Source organism: Triticum urartu, chromosome 1A, assembly GCF_056163025.1.
Source record: "Triticum urartu cultivar PI428250 chromosome 1A, HENAU_Tu73, whole genome shotgun sequence".
Lineage (NCBI taxonomy): Eukaryota > Viridiplantae > Streptophyta > Magnoliopsida > Poales > Poaceae > Triticum > Triticum urartu.
Window position 1 is genome coordinate 555,952,606 of NC_141873.1, and position 5,639 is coordinate 555,958,244.

General features: G+C 47.1%; 1 pseudogene; it reads right to left on the reverse strand.

Moving 5' to 3' along the window:
• Window positions 1-209: 209 nt before the first annotated feature.
• LOC147992648 (protein FAR1-RELATED SEQUENCE 5-like) lies at window positions 210-1,799 on the reverse strand (annotated as a pseudogene).
• Window positions 1,800-5,639: the final 3,840 nt, after the last annotated feature.

Below are 5,639 nucleotides of genomic sequence, written 5' to 3' on the forward strand. Positions count from 1 at the left end.
GACGTATAGGTTTCTCATCAAAACCTTTGGGTCTACCGTTTGTAGTCACGCCAGGTTCCTTACCACGGCCTTTGCTATTCTGCCCTTTCGGTGCTCCTTTTGTATTGATTTTTTCTGGATCACCAACAAAAATATGATTTTGATTCGGCACAAAAACATCATCATGTGCAACTATATGCTGTCTCACATAATTTTCCCCCTGAACATCCTTATTTGCTATCACATCCTCTAGAGCAACCTTCAATTTATCAAATAGAAATGGTTTATTACATGCCGCATGATTTGCTTCCGCAGACAAAATAGTCAACTCATTGTACTTAGTTCTCTCCTCAGTACCTGCCCATCCCCATGCGAAGAGATCGCTAGTGCGTTTCACGGGTAGTCCACCTCTAGCATTCTTGCTGAATCTTCGCAGCACTAAGCACCTAGGTAAGTTCTGCACGTTCAACCTGGCTAAAACATAAAGAACATGCTTGCATGGAAGACCTTTACGTTTCATACTATCACAACTGCACTTCACTGTTTCTTCTGAATTACTAGGTGTATAGTCCACTTTGAATCTCAGTTGCCTGTTATTTTTCCATGCCACTATGGATCTCCTACTGGCGGCTCCACTCAGTCTATCTATGATCTCAAGATCCGCTGTCATCTTCATTTCTTTCTGCAAGAGGTAAAAGTTCACCGCAGTGAAGTCACGGGCAGCGGCTTTTTCAATGCATTTGAAGTCGTCGAGTACTGCTACAGGGAGTGTATGTGTGGACAGGCAGTCGTCGTGTGACTCGTTCTCACGGAGCCGAACAATGCAGTTCTCATAATGCACAACCATATCAACAATTGTCATGCTAGAGTCAAGATGCATATGAAGGCAAGAGTTCAGACTCTCGCTCCTCTGGTTACTCCGCATACCAAGGAAGAACCCACCGGTGAGATATGACGCAGCTCAAAGCCTTTTCTTCCGGTACATCCTACGCAACCATGTTTCAGTTTTCTCTGACTCCCATTTAGCTCTCTAAAAGCTGCCCATCTCGCCTCAAACTCATCATGTGTAGTGGCATAATAAATAAGAGACCTGAACTCCTTAAGGGACTTGTGGTGGAGGTGTTTCTGCATGTTTTTCTCAATATGCCACGAACATAGTCGATGCCACACGTCAATAAGGACCTTCCTGACGTCCCTTATCATGGCTGCGTCTCCGTTAGTAATTACAGACCTCGGCTTCTTTTGACAATGAGCTCTTAAGAAGGTATGCAACACCCAAACGTATGTATCCTCCGTCTCATCTGACACAACTGCACAACCGAACACAGTGATGAAACGATGATTGTTTAGACCAACAAAAGGTATGAATGGCATTCCGTACCTATTCATCTTGTAAGTGCTGTCGAAGACGATTACATCACCAAAGTCAAGGTAATCCCGACGTGACTGAGAATCACACCAGAACATGTTCTTCAGCTTTCCTTCTGCGTCGACAGTGTGCTCAAAGAAAAAGTCTGGATCCCTTGTCTTTCTCGTCATCATGATACCAATTGCAGTGTCCGCATCACCCTTTGCTAGCAACTTCATTTTCTCCCTATAACACATGTTATAAAGCTTCCTCCTCCCAAAACCAGCCAGTGCATATGATCCATACCTACTAACGAAGTTGTCATAAATCCAATGTTTTTTGAGCCCAGCACCTGCCATTGCTAAGATCTCGAGCTTCTGGTATTCCTTTATCTGATTATGAGATCGAAGATATATAACTTCATCTGGTCTAGCAAGAGTGTGACTATGATCATCGCTGAAACTGCTGACATACCAAATGGAGCGCTCTCTGTCAACCTTCACAGTTAGATGGGCCTCGCAATAGCACCGAGTCTCCGCTCTCAGCCTGCGCTTCTTCCCTTCCATGGTACAAAACTTGGCCTGTCGTTTCCCAGACCTTGAACAGAGAAATCTCCTCAACCGCCTACGTGCGTCGATACCCTTACTATATTTCAAGTTGTCCCTCCTAATGCTGAAGCCACGCTTTTTCGCATAGTCGTTATAGAAATCATATGCCTCCTCGTCTGTCCTGAACGTCGTGGACATCACCGTCCAATGCCTGTCCAGTGATTCTTGCTGGTATTCATCGTACCCAGTATCAAAATTGCACTCATCACCATCGGCATCATCATCGTTTTCGCACGCGTCACCATCCTCTTCCTGAAAAAAATACAAACAACAGTATATGTCAGTAAGTAGTTGTATAAGGACTATCATATGTATTCACTTTCCACTACTTACTTTGCTCGAGCTGTCATTATAAGATGCATCGATATCGTTTTCGTCATTGGCATCATCGAAAAAATTCCACTGATAGTACCCTTCCACTTCCATCTGCGCAAATTGTAAATATGATATGTAAGACTTGATGCGTATTTAATTTCACTTTAAAATAACCTACATAATTCTAAACCTACATGGCTTCCGCTTTCAGTATATGAATCATCTACATCCATATCCTCATTGTCATCACCCCCTCCTATCTGTTCACAGTCAAACATGTTATTGTCATCGCGGATGCTTGTATTTAATATGGTTGAGAACATGCAGACCACTTACATTGCCACTGTAAGACTCATTCAAACTCATATAATTTTCGCCGTCATGTTCGTCTTCATCCAATGACAATGATCCGTCCTCGCTACCGCCATCATCACCGTCATATCCTATTTCAGCCTCAATCTATACACGTTCATATATAATCAAATATCCATTCAAACATCACGTAACATCTTCTCAATTAAAATCCGCTCTTAAATTACTATGCCAGCGCCTCACGTACCTCGTTGCCATCGTCAGACATGAGGCGGTTGTCGCCGGATACGAGCCGCCGGCGGCGGAGGCGTCTGCCTGACCGAGGCAGTTGTCGGCGTAGCGCACAATGCGTACGTTTTTTTTCGTCGGCCAGGTACTGCCGGAGATGGCGGCGGCGGCGGCGCGAGAGGAGGCGGGTGAGGCGTCTTCAAGATAGGGTTCGCCGATCGTTTTTTTATCACTCAGGCGTACGCAGCGGGCGCGGGCGGGCGTGCATGCGGGACGTGGGCGCCTATGGGCGGCCGTGCATGCGGACGTGGGCCCGTACGCGACAGCGCCGTACGACGACGCGGGCGCGCCTACGGCGGGCGGGTATTATTATACGGTGTGTGAAAATGACCGCCCCTGGGGGGGTACCGAAGACCACCTCGACCTTTGCTCACCTTGTCCGCTCCGCCTTTGTCCGCACCATCCTCCTCCGGCATCCACGCTGCCGGAACAACCGCATTAGCAAGGTCCCGAACCACCGCGGCCGCTTCTGCGGGTGGTCGTTGAGCCACCGCCGCGTCCGACGAGTTCGAGGCCCCGGCCGGTATTTCTTCCACCGACTGCTTGGCAGTATCCAGGGCTGGGTCTCGCCGTGCTGGTGGGTCGCGGCGCGGGACACGGCCGCCGGCCCGACCAAACCTACCCATGCCACCTCGTCCTCCTCTGAAGGCGAAGCCTCCCCGGCGCGGGACAAATTGTTGAGGACCCGCCGGCCCTTGCACAAAGCCCCCAGATGGAGCACGGAAACCACGGCCGCCGGCATCGCCGCGACCGCCGCCGGCCTCGCCTCGACCGCTGCCATCACCATTGAACTGACGCGAGTGTCCACCATAACCACCGCCGCTGGCCCCTCCACGACCATCGCCGGCCGTTGAGCTACCGCCATAGCCATCGGAGTGACGCGGTGGACCTCCATATCCGCCTCCGCCATGGGCCACACCACCTGCACCTCTGGCCACGCGCCCGAAGCCAGCTCCGCTGCCGCGTCCCGCAAGGCCACTTCGCCCGGCGTTCGCGCCTCCGCGCCCACCAAAGTTCACCGCCCCACCAGCGCCGCCACGCCCACCATTAGCCGCCACAGCCGACCGGCCCGCTCCCGATCCGAGCGATGACTGCGCCGCATCAGACGTAACTGCCTGCACCGGTGGAGGATCCGTCCCTCTCCCCGCCATGAGCACAGCGGCAAAGGAGACCCTGTCAATCGGCGCCGTGTTCGCTCGCACACGCCGCGCTCGACCTACCCCGCGAGAACGAAAGCCAGGTCGCGCCCACGTCGGCCGAACCCTAGTAATGTCCTACGCATGCAAACGAAAATAACTGAACCAAAATTGCGTACGCTTAAACCACATGATCTCTTGATCAGTATGCTCGGAAAGGAAAAAAAAAACTGTTGATGTTATAACCATGTGGTCACCCCCATGCAAAACTCACTCTCACTCCCTTCCTGGCCGCTTTCATCTTCTTCCTACCCTGTTTGGTGTCATTCACTGATCCCTTTGGTTTATTGAGAAATCCCAAACACTCTTTATATAGTGAATCTATTTATTATATGAGAAATTACTCATGCCATCTAAGTAGTGAAATATTTTATCTTATAAATATATGGATTATTTTAGCTAGAGAAATCAGGCTTTTTTTATCTATGTATTTCTTGTGTTCATGCATAAAACCTCATCACTGACTATATATTTGATCTCTGCATAAAACCTTATCAACAGAATCTACAATATAGAAGTACAGATGTTGATGCAAATGTATGAAGCACGGTCACCAATAGATCCAAGCATTTTGTAGTGATTAATGCAACCTGTACGTACATTTGTTTCTTTCTTTGAGCCACTCTTTCTCCACACATATGCAGTCATGCGCCTTCTTGTATCTGAATGATGACTCCTTGTAGTAGGATGAGAGGATATTATATCTGAGTATGTGAGGGAGGAGCAAGATGGAATTGATAAGGCATGAATTTTTTTCCTTTTAATTTGTATTCCTGTTGCCACATGATTATATTAGCTGACTGCTGCTGAAAAGTGGACGTTGTACAAGACTTATGAAAGGGTTGTTTCTGCCTCACAAAGCAAGGAATTTTTTGATCCGTCCCAGTATCCTGACCCACTGTTTGCATTTTACTTACACTTGCTCTAGAAATTACACAGTATGTAGCACAAGATTATACTTCTGAACTGCTGATGATATTAGTGGGGCTGAAAACTTCGTTTATAGAAGCAAATAAGTAATGAAATGTATGAAACGTTTATGATATGCCTATGTACATCAGATAATTATAAAATAAAAAATTCAGCTGTTTTGGACATATGTGTTCAGTTCAAAAAGAAATGGTATAGCAATTGTGTTACTAAATAGCTTCATCTTAATGCAGCTAAACATTGCTCTATACTTCTGAAAACAACAGCCGGCATCGATGATTATTGTTGCCTCTTCAGATGGTCAGATTTTGAAGGCTCTGTACTCGAAATCGTATGGGAATTTCATGTTGTTGCATCCAGGTGCTGGAATTCTTCGCAGTGGAGTGAAAACAATTGTGTCTACGCATGCAGCAGCAAGGTGAGCACTTGTAATTATTGCAAGACTTATTTTCTGAAAGTTGAAGAGAGGTACTAAGCAAGTTAATCATGGCCCTGCCAACATGCTCGATGATTTGGACAATATTGTTTTTCGGGGAGGTTGGTACAACATGGCGCTCACCCTAATTGGAATGATTAAATATTGATGATCGTTTAAAGTTTACAGGATACTTCAATCCTTATGATTTACTGAAACTTTAGTTCAGTCACAAAATTACACACTAA